This window comes from Gorilla gorilla, chromosome 3, assembly GCF_029281585.2.
Source record: "Gorilla gorilla gorilla isolate KB3781 chromosome 3, NHGRI_mGorGor1-v2.1_pri, whole genome shotgun sequence".
Classification (NCBI taxonomy): domain Eukaryota; kingdom Metazoa; phylum Chordata; class Mammalia; order Primates; family Hominidae; genus Gorilla; species Gorilla gorilla.
Window position 1 is genome coordinate 142,128,741 of NC_073227.2, and position 25,893 is coordinate 142,154,633.

General features: G+C 36.8%; 1 long non-coding RNA gene across 1 annotated transcript in view; it reads right to left on the minus strand.

Annotated features, from left to right (window-relative positions):
* The window catches only part of LOC129533164 (uncharacterized), a 42,874-nt gene extending 17,687 nt beyond the window's left edge, over positions 1–25,187 (minus strand). Inside the window, exons 1-3 of the long non-coding RNA XR_008679208.2 lie at positions 25,091–25,187; positions 24,463–24,631; positions 15,068–15,149 (exon numbers count right to left, since the gene is read on the minus strand). This is a non-coding gene — a long non-coding RNA (uncharacterized lncRNA). The remainder of the gene's footprint in view (positions 1–15,067; positions 15,150–24,462; positions 24,632–25,090) is intronic.
* Positions 25,188–25,893: the final 706 nt, after the last annotated feature.

Below are 25,893 nucleotides of genomic sequence, written 5' to 3' on the forward strand. Positions count from 1 at the left end.
GGATATTAATCTCTGCCAGTCACCAATGTGAATATAGCTCAAGATTGCTCAATTCTTACACTGTTTCCAGGAATAGATGAGAATAGAGCCTAGTGGGGGCAGGGCTGGCTGAGCCATCCTGGGGGAAGTAGCTTTACTTCATGAATACTAGAAGAAAAATTTGGTATATGCACATTTGCTATTACTTGGCTTTGTAGCCAAACATTACTCTCTTTTTACGGTTTCTTGTCTTGTCAATGAAGCCAAAGATGTTCCAGTGTTTATTGGTGGTGTCAGTTTGATCCCTGACTTTATCAAAATGTCATTCCAATAATCTTCATTCTGGTTTTAGTCTCAGCTAGGTAAATTCTTCCTGAATTTGCTGCTGTCTGTCTTAGGAGAGGCCACATTTGAGTTGGAGCACAGTGATGATAGAGGCATAGGTACCTGCTGAACCAGCTTTGGGGAAAGGGAGCTTGGCTTTCTGAGTATTACATTTATTTTTCACGGATTTTGATTCAACTGAAGTTTCTGCATGTGAATGTGTAATAAGTTGAAATTTTAGGTGAAGAGTTGAAGTATTCTTCTATACTACTGTACAAAATTATATCTCCTTATAAAAAAATCCACTGTAGTGTAACTAGTTCATTGCCTTATTAAGAGAGATAATGGTTCACAATGTTTTTATAAGCAATATATTACCATATAAAGAATGATAATTATTATAACCGTTAACAAGTGGGAACCCTATGGCTGAAACAGTAAGATGAAAGTTCTTTTTTTTTTTTTTTTTTTTTTTGAGACAGGGTTTCACTCTGTCACCCAGGCTGGAGTGTATGATGTGATCTTGGCTCACCGCAGCCTTGACCTCCTGGGTTCAAGTGATTCTTCCACCTTAGCCCTCCAAGCAGCTGGGACTACTGGCATGTGCCACCATGCCTGGCTAATTTTTGTATTTTTTGTAGAGACAGGGTTTTGCCCTGTTGCCCAGGCTGGTGTTGAACTCTTGAACTCAAGCAATCTGCCTACCTTGGCCTCCCAAAATGCTGGGATTACAGGTGTAAGTCGCTGCCCCTGGCCCACCAAAGTTCTTATAGGGCATCATAGGTAAGTAAGCACATGAAAGGCCCGGCAGTGTACAACAATGTTCCTAGATGAAAGACACAACATAATATCTATAAACAGAATCCTGGGCCTTTTTGGTTATTTATAAACACTGTATGGAATTCTTGTTGAAGATAGTTCTCCGCTGCTTGAGTCTAAATTCCTCAAGGCTTGTCCCTTTATTAGTCATTGACATCATAGATGACGTGTTCTAATGTTTATTCTTTCTATTGAGGGCACTATTATAGCCAAAATGTTTCAAAAATGTCAATGTATATTTATATTTTATAGAAGTTGTTCAATGTAAGCATGGACATATTTACAGCCTGCAGCCATCATAGATCAATGCACCAAAGATCATTTTGTCTTTTGAAAGTTAAAATTCAATTTATTGAATTGCCAACTTACCGAAGTTTAGTGATTTAGCAAAAATGGTTTTAATATTTGAACAGGAATTTTAGTTACCGATGATAAAACATACAAAATTAATGCTGATATGCCATTTGAAGAATTTGCCAAAAAAAAAACTGAAAATGCTTCAAGTTTGAATAAATAAAAAACATCACCCAAGAAGTGGTCAAAACAATCCTAGCACATATGGAATGCTAAAGGTTTGGTTTCAAACAAGGGGCAATGGTAATGTGTAGATTTGGTGGTAATTTGTTAAAAGCCTTGCTATGAAAATGTTACTAAAGCATCAGGAGAGCCAAAAGGGAACTCAGAGAAGGCTCTATAAATGGGCCATGTGATTAGTGTGAAGAGAGAAATAAATCAGCTAGAACATGATTGGAGAAACCACACCAACTCCATCATTGGCTACCAGTGGTTAAAAATGAGTTGAAGGTTGATATGCTACCTGAGAAACTGGAAACACATCTTTAAAATGCTGTATAATTGGGAAAATGTAAATGGCATTAAATGAGATTTCTAGTTACCTTATTAATTTTCCCAATTTGAAGAGTTTTGCTCTGTGTTGTAAACTATACAGTTGTTTGTGTTTTGTTTTCCTGAATATTCCTACAGTGTTAGTGTAACTCAATCACAAAGACATTTCATCCTTTGGCATCTATGTTGTGAGCTGCCGTACTCAGTGAATAATGGAACTGATACTTGCATTCCAGTGTGGGTACTCCTCTGCAGTGGTGGCTGTCCCACAACCTCATTGTCCAATTCTGGCTTCTTGGTGCTGTGAATAAATTACCAAAGGCCTGGATGATTTGATGATATCAGCTACCAGAATTGCCAATGCCACTTTTCTTGGTTTTTATTAGTAACATTTATTATCGTTATATAATATTGTTGGTAGAAGTTTCTCATGTGTTAGGCCAACAATGGTGGAAACTCCTTGGCAGCAATCTGGAAGCCCAATCCACTTACCCTAGAAATAGTTCAGGGCAAATTGGGCTTCCCTTAGTATGATATGATTGTCCTAGAAAGCAGTGAAAGTTGACTCTATCTAAGCTACTGGGACAAACTCCCAAGACTAGAAGCATGGATGGCAGCCTGAGGACATAGGGCTACAAACATTTTCAGATGGAGGGCAGTGAGAAGTGGTGAGTGGTTTTAAGTTTCTGTTTTCACATTGGTGTCCCAGAATCTAAGTTTCTTTGATACCCTGAATTATGGCTATGGAGATATTTTCATTTTTTATACCCAGAATTTTGTAAAGAAAAATTCCTCTCTTCTGCCAGTTTGTTTGTTTCGTCAAGGATTATGACATTACAGCAATGAATGAGGTTCACTATATGCGAGATCTTTATGTTGAATTCCTTATGTGGTTGCATATTTGTCATGCCAGAAAATTTTCAGTATCAGATAGATGTGCTCCCAATGCCACATAGTGGAATGTCAAGCTATCTAGGAAAGGTTATCTAGATTCTTAATAAGTTCCATTACATTTTTTCACTTAATATGAGTAGTATAACTTGAGTGGTTTTTGCTTACAACTGCTCTTACAACTTTGCCTTCTGGAACCACATGTGTCTGTTGATGTCAAGTGGAGTGTATCTAAACTCTCCTGTACCTCTTTTCCATCCCATACTTGTTTCTAAGGTAAAATGCTCCATGAGCAGAAGTTGATGTAGACAAATTCCAGTGACATTACAATTATGATATCACCAGCAGCCCAGTAACTATCACATCATTTCAGGATTTACCTGAGAATCAAAGTAGGATGGTCAAATTTTGAGTCAGGTAAAAGCTGAAGACTTGTGTGTTTCCCCTTACCTTCACACCCTCCAGTGTTTTCATTACATGTTCTGGGTGGTCAGTATGGTCAGAGCCTCTTTGGGGAATAGAAAGATAAGATCAAAGTGCCAGCATGATTATACACACCACATGAATGTGGAATTACATAGAACATTATGATTTGGTTAATGCATTCTGGAATTCAGTCACATCTATGCAAATATCTCACCAGAAGAAAAGGGGAGTAAAGGCAATCAACTTGCTTTTCCATTTTGCTTGTCAAATGCTTTCAAAATCCTCACTTTGAAAAGAAGAGGCTTTGCAGAGGTGACTTCTTTCTCACTGTTTCAATGACAGGTAAGGAAAATGTGCCCCTCCAACCACCTCACCTGGTGTGGCCCCTAGGTGCTTCAGCAGCCTGTAGGCCACCTATCACTTTCTGACCCAGCCTTTGTGAAGCAGCGAACAGCTCACTTCAGGCTTTCCTAATATTATATTTCTATACTGGTATCCTGACTCTTCATAAATCACAATCCTTAGCACTGTCAGGAACCATGTCAAATGGATTGCCAAAAATTTTTTAAAACAATAGCATCTTATATGAAAATTATTATGTTACACTGATAATTTCTCTTTTGAAAGTTTTTAAATGTTTTTAGGATTCTTATTACAATATCCCAGGTAGTATTAGTTAATATTTAAAGAGTAACCCAAATTGAACATCAATAATTGCCAAAATTAACCATTTCTCTAAAGGTGCTAAGGCTATTAAAACCATAACTGCAAAATTGTCCTGTTTCTGAATGTGTCAGTATTCTTATTTTTTGTATGCACAGATGACAAAACATGTAGAATTAAGGTTGATACTTAGTGCAGGGTCTGGCATATAGTAGGGCATCCAGTGAACATTTATTGAAATAAATGTTGCTTGAATGCTGTTGATGGGTCGGGCTTATTTCACAAATCTTTCTCCCTCACTGGGAGTTTTCTCTCAGGAGCCCTCATCATTCTCAGAGCTATTATTTTGGTTTCCCTTGCCTTTCATCTGTCATATAAGTCTGAACGCAAACCATAGAGAGCATTTGGTGTTTTTTTTCCTGTTCAGTGTTTTTTCTTCAGTCCCTGTGTGAATCAATGGTTCAAAAAGATGGATGTTGCCTGCTTCTTCTGTGTCAGCCAAAGAAAGAAAACTTGCTGCAGATGGACCAGTTGGGTGGTGACAACATTCAGTTACTATTAATAATAACTGATAAGGCAAGTTTAAGGCCTGCTAAGGATTTGATTCATGAAGAGTCAGGAGACCAGCAAAGAAACATGATCCTAGTAAAGCCTGATGTGAGCTATTGGCTGTCTTCACAAAGGCTGGGACAGAAAATGATGCGTGGCTTACAGGCTGGTGAAGCACCCCAGGGGCCACTTAGGCAAGGTGATTGGAGGGGCACATTTTCCTTATCTGTCACTAACACAATGAGAAAGAATTCACTTCTGCAAAGCCTTTTCTTTTCAAAGTGAGGATTTTGAAACCACTTGAAAAGGGAAAGATGAGTTTATTGCCTTTACTTCCTCCCCTAGGATTTAGAGTTTATTAAAGTCCACTGGAAAGAAGCAGAGAGCAGGAGATTGTACTTGATAGAATGTCTTCAAAGTTCTGAAAGTGGTCCAAATGGTCTGAATGTTGGGAATTCTGGCAAGATAGAGGAAGGAAGTTGAAGCTGTTTCACTTACTAATGTAGCATAAACCAAAGTAAATAGTTATATCACAAAGCAGAAAGCACCCTCTACTCCCTACCCCCTCCAATATGGTTAATGGAAGTGAAAGCCCATGAATAATTTTCTTTTAAAACACCGCTGGATACAAGATATGATCATGATCTATTCTCTATTTTTATTTTGCTAGCATAAATGAGATAAAAAAACTTTCTTTAAATTTAAAAATGGACAAATTGATTGAACACTAGAATGGTTTACTGAAGAAAGAAGCCAAACAGGAGAAAAATTCACTTATGTTTGGTCTCCTAAAGGAATCCTAAGACACAACAGCCTCTCTGCAGATATATTCCAGATCTGTGAGAATCTCTGTCCTTGCATAAAAATTGTAAGGAGTATACTGATCAAGGTCTGCAAATACAAGATTTGCAGAGCATCAGTCTCTCCAATGAGCTTTGCTGTCCAATTAGAGGAATGAGAAAGTGATGACATAAAAAGGCCAGGACTCTGGAGAAACTTGTACAGGATAGTTATTGATAGCATCAGGCTCCATTCCACTCTGATAGACCTTGTAGTCCCTGCTATATGGAACCTTTGCTGATTGAGAAGTTCATGCCTCCCTCCTTTCTCAAGTAACTAAATAGCATCAAGCTCGGCCTCCAAAGGGGACCTGCTGGGTGATGGAGAGTGTGCAGAGATAGTGCAACTGAGAAATACACTGAGCAGGTGGCTTGTGTCATAGAGCTTGGCATTGCCAGGGTATGCATAAGACCAGAGAGACTATCATTTACCAGGATGTATCTTTCTAGGCTGCAAGTACTTCATATTTTGATGTTTATGAAATTACCTCACAGGGAGAGGGAAAGCAATTATCTATCAAAGTAATCTCAAAAAACAGCATTTTAAAATTCAGGATAACAAAAACACAGGGGTAAAGTGGATTCCATTAATGAATCACTATGGCAAGAAGATAAATCAACACTCTCTTTTAAAGTGCTTAGAAAGTATTTATGAAATACCTACTATATGCCCAACACTTTGGAAACTGAGAAAATCACATAAAACCTGGTTCCACTGCTAATGGAGATTATAGGATTTATACTTAAGACTTATCTATAAAAGCATTTTAAGTATACATAATAGCTGTTTATGAATGAGTACGTTTATATGCAGTGGTGTGCTGGTACATCAGCTCTCCTACAAAAACAAAAAACAAACCAACCTTGATTTGTAGTGTTTGCCAATTTCTGCAGTGTAAATACTTTCACCATGATTGAATGCAGAGTTGAGAAAAGATGTGCAGGGTTGATGTCACAAGCCAGTACAAGGCAGCTTCAGTACAGAGGTTATAGCTATCCTAGACGTCTGGGGAAGGGAGGCCAGCCAGTCAGACTACTACTAGGAAGGCTTAAATGAGGGAAGGCAGGATTTAAGAAGGGGAAGATCACTGTGTGGTGAACTCTGAAAAAATAAGGCTGCTTGGTTTGTTCTCCACTCCCACCCCTCTACATCCCAGTACAGTCTGTGAATACAGTAGATACTCAGTAAAGAAGTTTGTTGGAAACTAGGCATTGAAGAAACATACCTCAAAATAATAAGAGCCGTATATGACAAACCCACAGCCAATATCATACTGAATGGGGAAACATTGAAAGCATTTTCCCTAAGAACTGGAACAAGACAAGGATATCTACTCTCACCACTCCTATTCAACATGCTACTGTAAGTACTAGCCAGAGCAATTGGGCAAGAGAAAGAAATAAAGGATATCCAAATTGGAAAAGAGGAAGTCATATTATCTCTGTATGCTGATGACATGATTGTTTACCTAGAAAACCCTAAAGACTCCTCCAGAAGACTCCTAGACTTGACAGGTGACTTCAGTAAAATTTCAGGATACAAAATCAATGTACAAAAATCAGTAGCATTTGTATATACCAATAACATTCAAGCTAAGAACAAAATCAAGAACTCCATTTCGTTTACAATTGCCACAAAAAATAAAATACCTAGGAATATATTTAATCAAGGAGGTAAAAGATCTCTACAAAGAGAACTACAAAACATGGCTGAAAGAAACTGTAGACAATACAAACAAATGGAAAAACATCCCATACTCATGGATTGGAAGAATCAATGTCATTAAAATGACCATACTGCCCAAAACAATCTACAGATTTAATGCAATTTCTAATTCCTAATTCAAATTATTAGTGTCATTCTTCACAGAATTAGAAAAAAACATTCCAAAAGTTCATATGGAACCAAAAAATGGACTGAATATCCAAAACACTCCTAAGTAAGAGCAAATACTGAGGTGTCACAGTCACGTTGTCTGACTTGAAATTATACTACAACACTATAGTAACTAAAACAACATAGTACTAATACATAAATATACACATAGATCAATGGAACAGAATAAAGAATCAAGAAATAAAGCCACATACCTAAAACCAACTGATTTTTTTATAAGGTCAACAGAAATAAACAATGAAGAAAGGACACTCTGTTCAATAAATGATGCTGGGAAAACTGGCTAGACACATACAACAGAATAAAACTAGAACCTATCTCTCACTATACACAAAAATTAATTCAAGATTTAAGACCTGAAACTATAAAAATCCTAGAAGAAAACCTAGGAAAACCTCTTCTGGACATCAGTCTATGCAAAGAGTTTATAATGAAGACCCCAAAAGCAATTGCAACAAAAACAAAAATAGAAAAATGAACCTTAATTAAGCTAAAAAGCTTCCATACAGCCAAATAAATAATTAACAGAATAAACAACCTATAGAATGGGATTAAATATTTGTAAATTATGCCTCTGACAAAGGACTAATACCCAGAATCTATAAGAAATTCAGATAACTCAATAAGAAAAAACCAAACAACCTTATTAAAAACTGGGCAAAGGATATGAACAGAAATTTCACAAAAGAAGATATACAAGTGGCTAAAAAACACATGAAAAAAATCCTCAACACCACTAATCATTACAGAAATGCAAATTAAAACCACACTGATATATCATTTTACACCAGCCAGAATGGCTATTACTAAAAAATCAAAAAACAACAGACGTCGACATGCATGTGGAGAAAAGGAAATGCTTGTAAATTGTTGATAGGAATGTAAATTAGTTCAACCTCCATGGAAAACAGTATGGAGATATATCAAACAACTAAAAATAGAACTATCATTTAGTTCAGCAATCCCACTCCTGGGTATTTACCTAAAGGGAAAGAAATCATTGCATAAAAAAGATACCAGCACTCGGGGGCCCGGCGCGGTGGCTCATGCCTGTAATCCCAGCACTTTGGGAGGCCAAGTGGGGCGGATCACAAGGTCAGGAGATGGAGACTCATCCTGGCTAACATGGTGAAACCCCGTCTCTACTAAAAATGCAAAAAAATTAGCTGGGCGTGGTGGAGGGCACCTGTAGTCCCAGCCACTCGGGAGGCTGAGGCAGGAGAATGGCGTGAACCCGGGAGGCGGAGCTTGCAGTGAGCCAAGATCGCACCACTGCACTCCAGCCTGGGCGACAGAGCGAGACTCCATCTCAAACAAACAAACAAACAAACAAACAACAAAAAAAAGAAGATACCAGCACTCATGTTTATCGCAGCACTATTCACAATAGCAAAGTAATGGAACCAACCTAAGTGTCCACCAATGATTGATTGGATAAAGAAAATGTCATATATATATATACACCATAAAATATTACACAGCCATAAAAAAGAATGAAATCATGTCCTTTGCACAACATCGTTGGAGCTTGAGGCCATTATCCTGAATGAATTAACTTAGAAGCAGAAAATCAAATATTTCATGTTCTTCTTATAAGTGGGAGCTAAACAATGGGTACACATTCCATAAAAATGGAAACAAAAGACACTAGGGACTCTAAAAGGGGGAAGGATGAAAGAAGGGTGAGGGTTGAAAAATTACCTATTGGGTACAGTGTTCAATATTTGGGTGATGAGTACCCTAGAAGTCCAGTCCCCACCATTATGCAATATACCCATGTAACAAACAAGCACATGCATCATCTGAATCTAAAAATTTTTAAAAAGCCAAGCAAACAAAAATATTCAAAACTCCAGCTTATAAAAAGAGATAAATCAAAGCATAGTTGTGACCACTGTGTCTATTAAAAGAAACAGCTGACCAGAACATTAGGATAAATTCAATTAACAAGTTCTCCTCATGCTTTTTATATCACTTGACTTATTAAAAGTGGATCTATTCACACACGCAGAAGAAATTTTTTTTTGAGTTACAAAAATAATGGTTAGGCTGAAAGGAATGGGAAGATTTTTCTCAGCAACACTTTTTTCTTTGAGTTAAGTCACTTCTGTGCCTAGTTTGGTGAGTGTTTTTTTTTTTTTTTAATCATAAACGGATGCTAGATTTTATAGAAGGCTTTTTCTGCATCTATGGAAATGATCATATGGTTTTTGTTTTTAATTCTGTTTATGTGATATATCACATTTATTGACTTGCGTATGTTAAATCATCCCTGCATTTTTTGGATAAAACTTCAAAATAGGCTGGGTACAGTCGCTCAAGCCTGTAATCCCAGCAGTTCCGGAGGCCGAGGCGGGCGGATCACAAAGTCAGGAGATGGAGACCATCCTGCCTAACACGGTGAAACCCCGTCTCTACTAAAAATACAAAAAAATTAGCCAGGCGTGGTGGTGGGCGCCTGTAGTCCCAGCTATTCTGGAGGCTGAGGCAGAATGGCATGACTCGGGAGGCGGAGCTTGCAGTGAGACGAGATCGCGTCACTGCACTGCAGCCTGGGCGACAGAGCGAGACTCTGTCTCAAAATACAAACAACAACAACAACAACAACAAAAAACTTCAAAATAATAGAAGGCACATATGACAAACCCGGTCAACATCATACTGAATGGGGAAAAGTTGAAAGCATTTCCCCTGAAAACTGGAACAAGACAAGGATATAAACTTTCACCACTTCTATTTAACGTAGTACTGGAAGTCCTAACCAGAGCAGTCAGGCAAGAGAAAGAAAGAAAGGGCATCCAAATTGGAAAAAAAGAAGTTAAACTATCGCTGTTCACTGATGATATGATTGTATACCTAGAAAACCCTAAAGCCTCCTGCAGAAGACTCCTAGATTTGATAAGCAAATTCAGTAAAATCTTAGGTTACAAAATCAATGTACACAAATCAGTAGCATTGCTATACATCAACACGAACCAAGCTGAGAATCAAATTAAAAACTCAATCCCTTTCACAACAGCTACAAAAATAATAAAACACTTAGGAATATACTTAACCAATGAGGTGAAAGATCTCTACAAAGAGAACTACAAAACACTGCTGAAAGAAATCATAGATGACACAAACATATGGAAACACATCCCATGCTCATGGATTGAAAGAATCAACATCATGAAAATGACCATATTGCCTGAAGCAATCTACAGATTCAATGCAATTTCTATCAAAATACCAGCATAATTTTTCACAGAATTAGAAATATAAATCCTAAAATTAATTTGGAACTAAAAATGTGCCCAAATAGCCAAAGCAATCCTAAGCAAAAAGAACAAATCTGGAGGCATTCCTTTACCAGACTTCAAATTATACCACAAGGCTATAGTTACTAAAACAGCACGGTACTGGTGTAAAAGTAGATACATAGGCCAATGGAACAGAATAGAGCACCCAGAAATAAAGCCAAATACAACAAACTGATCTTTCACAAAGCATACTAAAACATAAGTTGGGAAAAGGACATCCTAGTTAATAAATGGTGCTGGGAAAACTGGCTAGCCACATGTAGAAAAATGAAACTAGATCCCTATCTCTCACCTTATACAAAAGTCAACTTGAGATACATCAAAGACTTAAATCTAAGACCTGAAACCATAAAGATTCTAGGAAAACCTAGAATTAGATAGAATTTCCTGGATTAGATAATCTAGGAAAAACTTTTCTAGACATTGGTCTAGGCAAAGAATTTATGACTAACACCCCAAAAGCAAGTGCAACTAAAACAAAGATAGATAAATGGGACTTAATTAAACTAAACGGCTTCTGCATAACAAAAGAAATAATCAAAGTAAAAGGCAACCCCCAGAGTACGAGAAAATATTTGTAAACTATGCATCCAACAAAGGATTTATGTCCAGCATCTACAAGGAACTCAAACAAATCGGCGAGAAAAGAACAAATAATCCCATCAAAAAATAGGCAAATGACATGAATAGATATTTCTCAAAAGAAGATAGATTTAGGCCAGATGCAGTAGCTCACACCTATAATCACAGCATTTTGGGAGGCTGAGGTGGGTGGATTGCTTGAGCCCAGGAGTTTGAGGCTAGCCTGAGCAACATGGCAAAACCCCGTTTCTACAAAAACTGCAAAAATTAGTCAGGTGTGGTGGTGCACACCTGTAGTCCCAGGTACTCAGGAGGCTGAGGTGGGAGGATTGCTTGGGCGCGGGAGATGGAGGTTGCAGTAAGCCATGACGGTGCCACTGCACTCCAGCCTGGGTGACAGAGTGAGACCCTCTCTCAAAAAATAAATAAATAAACAAATAAATAAGAAGCATACATACTAATAATCCCATCAAAAATGGGCAAACGACGTGAACAAACATTTCTCAAAAGAAGATCGATGCATACATATGGTTATGTATTTAATTTTCTACTTTCTTCTGTACATTGGAAATATATAATAATAAAAATTATTTAAATTTTTTAAAAGCTGTGAGGAAAAGGGAATTATGCAAACAAAGGTGTAGAAGTAGAAATAAATGCAATCTGATGGCTTTGATCTGACTTGATCTCATCAAACTGAGTGTGTCAGGGAACAGCAAATGGCCAAGAAACATATGAAAAAATGTGCATCACTAATCATCAGGGAAATGCAAACTGAAACCACAATTAGATGCCACCTTAGTACTGCAAGAATGGTCACAATTAAAAAGTCAGAAAACAATAGATGTTGGCATGGATGTGGTGAAAATGGAACGCTTATGCATTACTGGTAGGAATGTAAATTAGCACAACCTCTATGGAAACAGTATGGAGATTCCTTAAAAAACTAAAAGCAGATCTACAATTCAACCCAGCAATCTTACTACTGGGTATCTACCCAAAGGAAAAGAAGTCATTATTGTGGCAAAATTCACAATTGCAAAGATATGGAACCAACCTAAATGCCCATTGATCAATTAGTGAATAAAGAAAATGTGTTATATACACATGATGGAAAACTACTTAGCCATAAAAAAGAAATAATGTCTTTTGCAGCAACTTGGATGGAGCTGGAGGTCATTATTCTAAGTGAAGTAATTCAGGAATGGAAAACCAAATATTGCATGTTCTCACTTATAAGTGGGAGTTCAGCTATGGGAATGCAAATGCAGAGTGCTATAATAGACTATGGAGACTCAGAAGGGGGAGGTTAGGCAGGGAGGTAAGGGTTAAAAAAGTACATGTTGTGTACAACGTACACGACTTGGGTGACGGGTGCACTAAAATCTCAGACTTCACCACTATGCAAGTCATCCATGTAACCAGAAGCTATTGAAATAAAAAATATATGTTTTAAGAAAAAAAATGCAAAATAAAATAAATATGATTCTTATAAAAAAGAAATTAATATTCTTCTGTTAAAAAAACAACAAAACTTAAAAAAAAACAAAAACACGCCAGGCTCAGTGGGTCACACCTGTAATCCCAGCACTTTGGGAGGCCAAGGCAGGTGGATCACCTAAGGTCAGGAGTTTGAGACCAGCCTGGTAAACATGGCAAAACCCTGTCTCTACTAAAAGTACAAAAAATTAGCTGGGCATGGTGGCTCATGCCTGTAGTTCCAGCTACTTGGGAGGCTGAGACACAAGAATTGCTTGAACCTGGGAAGTGGAGGTTGCAGTGAGCTGACATTGTACCATTGCAGTCCAGCCTGGGTGACAGAGTGAGACTCTGTCTCAGAAAAAAACCAAAAACCAAAAACCGAAACAAAAACAAAGGTGGAGAGATCAAAGTATAGTCATTGGTCACTTAACAGGGACACGTTCTGATAAATACATTGTTAGGCAATTGCATCATTGTGCAAATGTCTTAGAGTGGACCAATACAAACCTAGATGATACAGCCTACTACTACACACCCAGGCTATATGGGATAGCCTATTGCTCCTAGGGTTCAAACCTATACAGCATCTGCAAGGAATTGCCTACTAAATACTGTAGGCAATTATAACACAATGGTGTGTGTGTATCTAAACATAGAAAAGGTAACAGGAAAGATATGATGTTATAGTCTTACCGGACCACCATCATATATGTGGTCTGTCATTGACCAAATTTTCATTATGTGACACATGACTGTGTGACCAAATGTTAAAGTCTATTAAAGTTGGTGATAGATGCATACATACAGTTATTATGTATTTTATTTTCTGCTTTCTTCTGTACATTGGAAATATGTCATAATAAAAATTATTTAAGTTTTTTAAGAACTGAGAGGAAAAGGGAATTATGCAAACAAAGATGCAGAAATAGAAATGAATGCAATCTGGTAGCTTTGATCTGATTTGATCTCACCAAAGGGAGTGTGGCAGTGAACAGCAAAAAATGAGGTTGGGTGCAAGGATGTAGATTTTTTTTTTTGAGACTGAGTCTTGCTCTGTCACCCAGGCTGGAGTGCAGTGGCGTGATCTTGGCTCACTGCAAGCTTTGCCTCCCGGTTTCATGCCATTCTCCTGCCTCAGCCTCCCAAGTAGCTGGGACTACAGGACCCCGCCACCACGCCCAGCTAATATTTTTGTATTTTTAGTAGAGACAGGGTTTCACCATGTTAGCCAGGATGGTCTTGATCTCCTGACCTCGTGATCTGCCCGCCTGGGCCTCCCAAAGTGCTGGGATTACAGGAGAGAGCCACTGTGCCCAGCCTAGTGCAAGGATGTAGATGAATGGGAATCACATGTCAGTTAACTGCTGCCTTTCAAACTTCTTAAGTGGTGCCAAAAAACTTATTCAATTCTTCCTCCTTAGAATTTTGAATTTCTGTATTTGTGGAGAAAAATTGTTCACATCCATTAAGTTAGAATTAGGTGGGGGAGAGAAACATTTAATCTTATTTCATAGGGAAATGGACAGCCTAAATAAAAACATTTGCTATTGTGAAAAAAATCAATGGTATTAAGAAGTGTTTATTAATGTAGCTGCCTCTATATTCAATACACTCCAGTTATCCAGCCCCTATTCCCTCCCCTAAAGTTATACATATTGTGAAGCAGCCTAAAATAGTGTCCAGTTGGACAAGTGTATGGAATGGCAGAGGGTCCCTTGGATTTTATAGTTGTGTTCCATTCATTGAATTAAACAAAGAATAAATGAAATGTAAATTTACACAGTGTTGAAAGTCTATTGTTGATAAAAGGAAACAGGACAAAATGTTATAATCACAGCAAGCCGGCATTCAAGGCACTGGAAAGAATATAGAGAAAGGCACTCTCCACTCTGCTTTGTACATTTCTCATTACTGTATTAGCATCTTATAATCATAAATAACACCTTAGAAAATAACCCAGAGCACAAAAGCTCTCAAAAACATTCACTGTATCATCAATGCACTCTACGTAATGCATTCAGCACCCCACAGGCATGCCATTAAATCACAGTAATAGGAAAACAACAACAAATGCTTGCCTGAAACACAAGATTTTTGCAACTGAGGATGGGGATTACTTTATTCTTTCAAGCCTTTGTTGTATAAAGCTTGGATAGATTAGCTATATTAGAACCTATGTTAAAATAGAAGCTACAGTGATGGCTGTCTATTGAGCAAATGGGGTCACAAACCTATCCTCAAAAAGTTTTCAAAAGGGGGGATTTATTTAAAAAGTGTACCCAATGTCACACAATTGGTATGCATCTGGTACATATTTTACTGTGTTAATAGTGATTTGGGAAACACTGTACCATTCCCCTGAATTTTCCTCATAGACACCTAAGTCAGAGCTGAACCTCGTAAACACTCTCTCTCACCGTATCTTCATATACAGTCATTTCCCCAACCATTAGGCTTTCTGAGTTTACCTTTATGAAGTTTTTAGAATATCTCAAGGAATAAAACTTCCGCCAGTTATCACGGAATTTCTCCATTCAGATAATCTTCCTCCTATCCAAAATTAAATAATAAAAAATTTAAAAGGAGAATCTTTTCTTATTCTATTCTACTTTGCTTACCAAGTTCTGATGTTTTCCAGGCACCATTTATTTTCCTTCTTCCTTGTATTTATAACCTTCAGAGTGACATGTGAATAGTCCCTAATAAGTTTCTCCTAGCTAATGTGTTTAGTTCCTTTCCTTTCATTATACTATTTAAACCTGACATTCATTAAACTATTCCTGTGTTTTTTGCTAAACTTTTTCCTTTCTCTTCAACTTTCTGGCACTTGTTTTTAGTACTATGATAGAAAAATAATAGAACATGTTTTTAGCAACAACTTTGAACTACATGTTTAAATGTAGTTTTCAGATATATAGATTTAGATGCAGTATTCCAGATGTAGTCTACTAGGTCATATTACATTACATGAGTGTTTTCCTGATTGCTAAAATGGATGTTGTCCACTCAGGGGAGCAGGTTACCCAGATTTTCCTTATTATCTCTCCTTCAATCTCAGGCTCTCTTCAATCCGTTCTATGACTGTGTATCCTTATTTTAAATAAGTCTTTGAACATATAATCTACATATTCAATGTTTGGCTTTTGCTTATGCTTTTTTAGTATTTATGCCTATTTTCTTAATATTTATTTATTAGGTTTCTAAACCCTCCCCCAACCTTTGCTTTTCTTTTTTTTCATGAATTTTTTTTATTATACTTTAAGTTCTGGGATACATGTGCAAAACACGCAGGTTTGTTACATAGGTATAAAAGAGCCATGGTGGTTTGCTGCACCCATTAACCTGTCATCTACATTAGGTATTTCTTCTAATGCTATCCCTCCCCTAGCCCCCAACCCCTGACAGGCCCTGGTGTGTGATGTTCCCCTCCCTGTATCCATGTGTTCTCATTGTTCAATTTCCACCTATGAGTGAGAACATGCGGTGTTTGGTTTTCTGTTCCTTTGCTGAGAATGATGGTTTCCAGCTTCATCCATGTCCCTGCAAAGGACATGAACTCATCCTTCTTTATGGTTGCAGAGTATTCCATGGTGTAGATGTGCCACATTTTCTTTATCCAGTCTATCATTGACAGGCATTTGGGTTGGTTCCAAGTCTTTGCTATTGTGAATAGTGCTGCAATAAACATACATGTGAATGTGTCTTTATAGTAGAATGATTTACAATCCTTTGGGTATATACCCAGTAATGGGATTGCTGGGTCAAATGGTATTTCTAGTTGTAGATCCTTGAGGAATTGCCACACTGTCTTCCACAATGGTTGAACTAATTTATACTCCCACCAACAGTGTAAAAGCATTCCTATTTCTCCACTTCCTCTCTAGCATTTGTTGTTTCCTGACTTTTTAACGATCACCATTCTAACTGGCATGAGATGGTATCTCATTGTGGATTTGATTTGCTTTACTCTAATGACCAGTGATGATGAGCTTTTTTTTCATATATTTGTTGGCTGCATAAATGTCTTCTTTTGAGAAGTGTCTGTTCATATACTTTGCCCACTTTTTGATGGGGTTATTTGTTTTATTCTTGTAAATTTGTTTAAATTCTTATAGATTCTGGATATTAGTCCTTTGTCAGATGGATAGATTGCAAAAATTTTCTCCCATTCTGTAGGTTGCCTGTTCACTTTGAGGATAGTTTCTTTTGCTGTACAGAAGCTCTTTAGTTTAATTAGATACTGTTTGTCAATTTTGGCATTTGTTGCCATTGTTTTCGGTGTTTTAGTCATGAAATCTTTGCCCATGCCTATGTCCTGAATGGTATTGCCTAGGTTTTCTTCTAGGGTTTTTATGGTTTTAGGTCTTACATTTAAGTCTTTAATCCGTCTCGAGTTAATTTTTGTATAAGGTCTAAGGAAAAGGTCCAGTTTCAGTTTTCTGCATATGGCTAGCCAATTTTCCCAACACCATTTATTAAATAGGGAATCCTTTTCCTCATTGCTTGTTTTTGTCAGGTTTGTCAAAGATCAGATGGTTGTAGATGTGTGGTGTTATTTCTGAGTCATCCGTTCTGTTCCATTGGTCTGTATATCTGTTTTGGTACCAGTACCATACTGTTTTGGTTACTGTAGCCTTGTAGTATACTTTGAAATCAGGTAGCGTGATGCCTCCAGTTTCATTCTTTTTGCTTAGGATTGTCTTGGCTATGCAGGCTCTTTTTTGATTCCATATGAAATTTAAAGTAGTTTTTTCTAATTCTGTGAAGAAGGTCAGTGGTAGCTTGATCAGGATAGCACTGAATCTGTAAATTACTTTGGGCAGTATGGCCATTTTCATTATATTAATTCTTCCTATCCATGAGGATGGAACGTTTTTCCATTTGTTTCTGTCCTCTCTTATTTCCTTGAGCAGTGGTTTGTAGTTCTCCTTGAAGAGGTCCTTCACATTCCTTTTAAGTTGTATTCCTAGGTATTTTATTCTCTTGGTAGCATTGTGAATGGGAGTTCACTCCTGATTTGGCTCTCTATTTGTCTATTATTGGTGTAAAGGAATGCTTGTGATTTTTGCAGATGGATTTTGTATCCTGAGACTTTGCTGAAGTTGCTTATCAGCTTAAGGAGATTTTGGGCTGAGACGATGGGGTTTTCTAAATACACAATCATGTCATCTGCAAACAGAGATAATTTGACTTCCTCTCTTCCTATCTGAATACCCTTTATTTCTTTCTCTTGCCTGATTGCCTTGGCCAAAATTTCCAATACTACGTTGAATAGGAGTGGTGAGAGAGGGCATCTTTTTCTTGTGCTGGTTTTCAAAGGGAATGCTTCCAGATTTTGCCCATTCAGTATGATATTGGCTGTGGGTTTGTCATAAGTAGCTCTTATTATTTTGAGATACATTCCATCAATACTCAGTTTATTGAGAGTTTTTAGCATGAAGGGCTGTTGAATTTTGTCTAAGGCCTTTTCTTCATCTATTGAGATAATCATGTGGTTTTTGTCATTGGTTCTATTTATGTGATGGATTACATTTATTGATTTGTGTATGTTGAACCAGCCTTGCATTCCAGGAATGAAGCCAACTTGATCATGGTGGATAAGCTTTTTGATGTGTTGCTGGATTCAGTTTGCCAGTATTTTACTGAGAGTTTTTGCACTGATGTTCATCAGGGATATTGGCCTGCAATTTTCTTTTTTTGTTGTGTCTCTGCCAGGTTTTGGTAACAGGATGATGCTGGCCTCATAAAATGAGTTAGGGAGGAGTCCCTCTTTTTCTATTGATTGGAATATTTTCAGAAGGAATGGTACCAGCTCCTTTTCGTACCTCTGGTAGAATCCAGCTGTGAATCCGTCTGGTCCTGGGTTTTTTTGTTTGTTTGTTTGTTTGTTTTTTTGGTTGGTAGGCTATTAATTACTGCCTCAATTTCAGAACTTGTTATTGGTCTATTCAGGGATTTGACTTCTTCCTGGTTTAGTCTTGGGAGGGTGAACGTGTCCGGGAACTTATCCATTTCTTCTAGATTTTCTAGTTTATTTGCATAGAGGTGTTTATAGTATTCTCTGATGGTAGTTTGTATTTCTGTGGAATTGGTGATGATCTCCCCTTTATCATTTTTTACTGTGTTTATTTGATTCTTCTCTTTTTTCTTTTTTATTAGCCTGGTTAACAGTCTACCTATTTGGTTAATCTTTTCAAAAAACCAGCTTTTGGATTCATTGATTTTTTAAAGAGTTTTTTGTGTCTCTATCTCCTTCATTTCTGCTCTCATCTTAGTTATTTCTTGTCTTCTGCTAGCTTTTGAATTTGTTTGCTCTTGCTTCTCTAATTCTTTTAATTGTGATGTTAGGGTGTCAATTTTAGATCTTTCCAGTTTTCTCCTGTGGGGATTTAGTGCTATAAATTTACCTCTAAACACTGCTTCAACTGTGTCCCAGAGATTCTGATATGTTGTGTCTTTGTTCTCATTGGTTTCAAAGAACTTATTTCTGACTTCATTTCATTATTTACCCAGTAGTTATTCAGGAGCAGGTTGTTCAGTTTCCATGTAGTTGTGCAGTTTTGAGTGAGTTTCTTAATCCTGGGTTCTAATTTGTTTGCACTATGGTCTGAGAGACTGTTTGTTATGATTTCCATTCTTTTCCATTGTTAAGGAGTGTTTACTTCCAATTATGTGGTTGATTTTAGAATAAGTATGATGTGGTGCTGAGAAGAATGTATATTCTGTTGATTTGGGGTGGAGAGTTCCGTAGATGTCTATTAGGCCCGCTTGGTCCAGAGCTGAGTTCAAGTCCTGAATACCCTTATTGATTTTCTGTCTCATTAATCTGTCTAATATTGACAGTGGGGTGTTAAAATCTCCCACTATTATTGCGTGGGAGTCTAAGTCTCTTTGTAGGTCTCTAAGAACTTGCTTTATGAATCTGGGTACTCCTGTATTGGGTGCACATATATTTAGGATAGTCAGCTTTTCTTGTTGCATTGATCCCTTTACCATTATTTAATGCCCTTCTTTGTCTTTTTTGATCTTTGTTAGTTTAAAGTCTGTTTTATCATAGAGTAGGATTGCAACCCCTGCTTCTTTTTTGCTTTCCATTTGCTTAGTAAGTTTTCATCCATCCCTTTATTTTAAGCCTATGTGTGTCTTTGCACATGAGATGGGTCTCCTGAGTACAGCACAGCGATGGGTCTTGATTCTATATCCAATTTGCCAGTCTGTGTCCTTTAATTGGGGCATTTATCTCATTTACATTTAAGGTTAATATTGTTATGTGTGACTTTGATCCTGTCATTATGGTGCTATTGCCTGTTAGTTGATGCAGTTTCTTCATAGTGTCATTGGTCTTTATATTTTGGTGTGTTTTTGCAGTGGCTGGTTCCAGTTTTTCCTTTCCATATTTAGTGCTTCTTTCAGGAGCAAGTCTTGTAAGGCAGGCCTAGTGCTGACAAAATCTCTCAGCATTTGCTTGTCTGTAAAGGATTTTATTTCTCCTTCACTTATGAAGCTTAGTTTGGCTGGATGTGAAATTCTGGGTTGAAAATTCTTTTCTTTAAGAATGTTGAATATTGGTCCCCACTCTCTTCTGGCTCGTAGGGTTTCTGCAGAGAGATCCACTGTTAGTCTGATGGGCTTCCCTTTGTGGGTAACTCAACCTTTCTCTCTGACTGCCCTTAACATTTTTTCCTTCATTTCAGCCTTGGTGAATCTGATGATTATGTGTCTTGGGGTTGCTCTTCTTGAGGAGTATCTTTGTGGTGTTCTCTGTATTTCCTGAATTTGAATGTTGGCCTGTCTTGCTAGGTTGGGGAAGTTCTCCTGGATAACATCTTGAAGAGTGTTTTTCAAGTTGGTTCCATTCTCCCCATCACTTTCAGGTACACCAATCAAACGTAGGTTTGGTCTTCTCACACAGTCCCATATTTCTTGGAGGCTTTGTTCATTCCTTTTCATTCTTTTCCTCTAGTCTTGTCTTCACGCTTTATTTCATTAAGTTGATCTTCAATCTCTGATATCCTTTCTTCTGCTTGATTGATTTGACTATTGATACTTGTGTATGCTTCATGAAGTTCTTGTGCTGTGTTTTTCAGCTCTGTCAGGTCATTTATGTTCTTCTCTAAACTTGTTATTCTAGTTAGCAATTTGTCTAACCTTTTTTCAAGGTTCTTAGCTTCCTTGCATTTGGTTAGAACATGCTCCTTTAGCGCAGAGGAGTTTGTTATTACCCACCATCTGAAGCTTACTTCTGTCAGTTCATCAAACTCATTCTCTGTCCAGTTTTTTTCCCTTGCTGGCAAGGAGTTGTGATCCTTTGGAGGAGAAGAGGCATTCTGGTTTTGGAATTTTCAGCCGTTTTGTGCTGGCTTTTCTTCATCTTCCTGGATTTAATAACCTTTGGTCTTTGATGCTGGTGACCTTCAGATGGAGCTTTTCTGTGGACGTCCTTTTTGTTGATGATGATGCTATTCATTTCTGTTTGTTAGTTTTCCTTCTAACAGCTCCAACCTTTTCTTTACAGCTCTATAGTTGTTAAGATTTAGTCAGATGTTTAACTAATCTTGACATTGCTAAGATTCAGATTTTGGTGCATTCTCTGATATTTGGATAGGAGATAATCTAGAAATTACATGCATTTAAGTGAAAATAACATACCTAAATTAAGATGTAGATGTTGGGATTTCATCCTAGGACAATGTTTTCCATGTCTTTGTGTCTTTATTTCTTGATATATACATCTTTCAAACAAGGGTGTGCTACCTGAGTTTTGAGATTTCTAGATGCTTTCAATTTCAGGCTCCTTAGATATCTGACATGTTTAACACTCAGTTTTTAAAGATAAGTTTTCTCTAAATGGTGCTGACATAAATATATTTTTACATAAGGTAGGTGGTAATCATTCATTAATCCATCTAATTATTGAATTAATGTGCCACATTGGAAATTCTAGAAGTTTGAGATGGTACATTTTTGGAATCAAAAATCATTTTAGGATATTAAGGAATCAAAAGTAAGTTTAAAATTGCCATATAAACTGTATTTTAATGATAAAATTTGATTTTTGTTCTTATATTAAAGTAGTATGACATACATTATGAAAATTACAGAGAAAAATCACTTGGAAAAGTCAATTAAGAAAATTCCATTACAGTTAGTGCCATTACAAGAATCTTATCCAGATCCATGTTCTTAATAACCTTCATAAGTATTTGCCTGTGTTCCCTGATTTGTATTTCTAACCCAGACCTGTTCTTTAGGCCCCAGGCTATATGTATATTTGACAGCATCATTTACATGTCTCAAAGAAGCCTCACATTCTACACATTCAAAGCTGAACTCAAGGGAATCCTCCCAGAACTGGTCCTCCTCCAGTGTTCTCCATCTTAGTGGACAGCACCACCATATACTCAGTTGTGCAGGCCAGAGCCAGGAGTTGTTCCTGGTATCGTCTCACTTCTCCCCATAGCTATGTCACACATTACTCAATTCTGTTGATTTGTATTTCCTAAATAACTTCTGAATCTGTCCACTTCTTTCCATCTCACTGTCATCCACTAAGACCAAAACCACCATTATGTCTTCTCATTCATACGGTGACTAAATCTCCAGGTTTCCCCAGAACTACAGGATTCCCAGAACGTGGGACTTTTCAGTTTTAAACTGGGACAGTCCCTGCCAAACCAAGATGAGTTAGTCGCCTTAAGTTTTGATCCCCCTGCTTCCACTTTTGCGTCCCTCCAATTCTTTTCCACACTGAAGCCAAAGTGATTTATTCAAAATGAAAATCTGAAACATGAGGTATCACTTCAAACCTGTTAGAATGCCTAAAATTAAAAAGACTGGCCAGATCAAGTCTGAGTGAGGATTGGAGGAACTGGGACTGTCACACACTGATTATGGAAACATAGAATGCACTTTGGAATAAAAAAACCACTTTGGAGACCTGTTTGGCAGTTTCTTTCAAAGTTAAACGTACACTTACCATTCAATTTATGTTTATGAAAGAAAACATATATCCATAAAAACAAATGTTCATAGTAGGTTTATTCAAACATAAAGCTTTATTCATGATACCCAAAAAGTAGAAAGAATACAAATGTCCATCAATAGGTTATTGGATAAGTAAATTGAGATATATCAAAAAAAATGGAATACTACCCAGCAAAATAAGCATGACTGATGCATGCAACAACATGTATGAATCTTGAATACATGCTGAATGAAAGGAGCCAAATATAAGAGTACATACTGCAATACTCCATTTACATGAAATTGTAGAATAAAGAAAAATAATATATGCAATGAGAGGAAGCAGCTCAGTGGCTTCGTGAGGCTGGGGAGGTATCACTGGGACTGGAAAAAGGCATGAGAACACTTTCTGGGATAATAGAGATATTTATATCTTGATTTTCATGGTGGTTATGAGCACAAAGTTCATTAAACTGTATACTTAAATACATTTTATTGTATGTAAATATTTTTAGGGTCTTAAAATGTAAAATAAATAATATTTTAAAATCCAAAGAACAAAAACCCACAAATTTGACCATATCACTCACCTGTTTAAAATACTTAAAAGGCTTCCTAATACTTTTAGAATAAACTCATGTTTATTCCATGTTAACACCTGGCCCTGCCTCTTTCTCTGAACCTATTTCATGCCACTTTCCCCACACTTTCTGTGATCCAAATCCAAACCCACAGGTTTGTTTTTTTTTTCCTTCATTGCCTCTCCTGCCTTAGGGCCTGTACACTCTTCTCCTTCTGCCTAGAATGTTCCTCTTACCTGGTTCTTCAGAGTAAGTTAATACCTCCTGATCCTTCAGAGAGAATCAAAACTGCCACTTCCTCAGGAAAGCTTTCAATGACCTTCCCGTTAGCATCGGGTCTGCCTATGATATCTCCTATGCAGTAGAAGTGCCTTTATACCACTTTATGCAATTTCTAACTATATATATTTGTGGGATATTTTGACTCTCTACCTTCCCATTAGATGTTAAGCCCCATGAGGTTAAAACTATGTCTGTTTTACTCACTGTTGTGACCTCAGCACTTTACACAATGCTGGGCTTAGAATAAGACTCAAATATTTGCCACTTGAATGAATGCTCAGTAACAAGTAATAACCTTGCTCCTACATTACTATAGTATGGTATCCCAATCAATATATCTGTATCATCTTCTTACTTGAATTCAAATTGATTAGTGAGGAATTTCAATTTTCAAACACCTTACACCTATGCAAATCTCTCATTAACATTTTTTTTCCACCAAAACCAAGCAAGTCATTTAGCTATACAATTTTTCTATAGGTCTCAAGAACATTAAAAATTTATAAAAATCCACTATAGAATTCATAAAAATCGCATTATTGTTATATTATTAATCATTTATAGAACTTGATTTGTTAAATAAAACATCTATTTCTACTATAATACAGTGAGGTTTGTCTTTGCCAATATAATCTCATATGGGGCTTATTTGATAAAAATTGAAATATGTTCTTAAAAATACATAGCACGCTCTTTTAGTAAAAAGAAATATCAGAGATGTTATATGACTACCCCAATAGAATCATTATGCCCTGTTAGGAAATCATCTGATAAAATATTTTAATAACACCAAAACTAGGTAACCTTTTGAATGCATTACAATTAATAGTTTTAAAACATTTTCTAGTGGTTTTCTTTATGTTTTATGGTTAGCTATTCTCAGAAAAGTGAAACACTTTTCTTTAAAGATTTTTAAACTACCAGAATAATGAATAGTAAGATATTGTGAACTAGTAATAAAAAGATGTCATTTCAAATCTTTAGGATCTGTAAATGACCTAGCTACTTAGTCTATAAAACAGAATAAAAATCACTACCTCTGTTATGTATAATGATGGCTGACCATAATATCTTGTCAAAATGCTCGATATTGCACAAACAAATTCATCTTATGTTGGTGAAGGTGAAACCAGTCTTTGTTGAATTAATGTTGGCCATTAAGTTACTGATGATTAGGTGCATTTCCTTTCAGGAAAAATGTTGCTACTGCAGATGAACAAAAGTGTCTCATTTTTCTCAGGAAAAGCAACAACAGTAAAAATAACAAGAAATAACCTGTTTTCATTTTTCATCTTAGCTGCCAGAAAACTAGAGCAAAATTCAAGTCCCCAGTTTTCTGCTCTTTTCAGGTACCAAGGTGCATTTGTTCTTATGGGTCACTTTTATTTTCTTATACCCAATGTTAAAAATCTATTTTCAATTCTTAGAGACAGTGAATTTCTGTAAAAGATTTAATTCTCTATTGACTTAGCAAAAAAAATAATAAACAGCAAAGTTAGTATACTTTTGAATATTTGCAAGTCATCAGTGAACTGATCTCTTAAGATCATCTGGAGGGTGGGACTGCCTTCCTTGCTCTTACATTTGTACACACAGGGTCAACCAAATACATTCCTTGACTTCTGGAGGGGCTCAATCATTATTGACCAAAATGAGTGAACTTACACAAAGAAATTGTGAGGTGATTTTATAATCTCTCTCTCTTCCAGTTGGAGCCAAAAATAAGCCACCATCTGTACTATATTCATGCTTTCTGATTTAGCTAGCAGGTTCAGGTGGGAGACAAATTTTAAAAATGAGAAGGCAAATGACTTCAACAGGAGAAAAACAAAAATAATTTTTAGAACTTCAAATTGAATTTAAGATTAGCCACTATAACATAATTGAGTTTGAAATCAGGGCCCTAAAAAGACCTGTTGTAGTGAATGGAAATACGTTATGCCTTTTGAAACCTAAACTACATTATCCCTTACTTGCTGAACTTCAAAATCAAGCAGCCACATTACAGCGACAGTATTTCTCTGATTTTTATTCAGTGAACTATTTGAAGTGCTTTTAATAAAAATTGTAGAAATCACACAAGTATCAGAATACAGCATGTTCATATGCTTGATCTTGAAATTTGGCAACTTAGGCCCATATTAATGTAGATTCTATATCCACTGGTAGGACTTACAACTGTTTTTCCTTGCAATTGTCAATAATTTCCTACTTTTACTAATTTCTTGTCTTATAATTAATTGCTTAGTTTTAATGTGACTTTAAGGAATCATTGAAAAATATTCTTAACTCATCAACTAGCCATAGATACCCACTAACTCCCAACCCCTTTTTTCATTCTGACCTTAGAACCAAGCCTTTTGTCCAAATATACACAAAGTATAAAATCATTTCCATCAGATCTGGAAAATCTTTTAACCTCGATACTTACAATTCACTCCTAGGAATTAGCCGTCACAGTCAGGCAT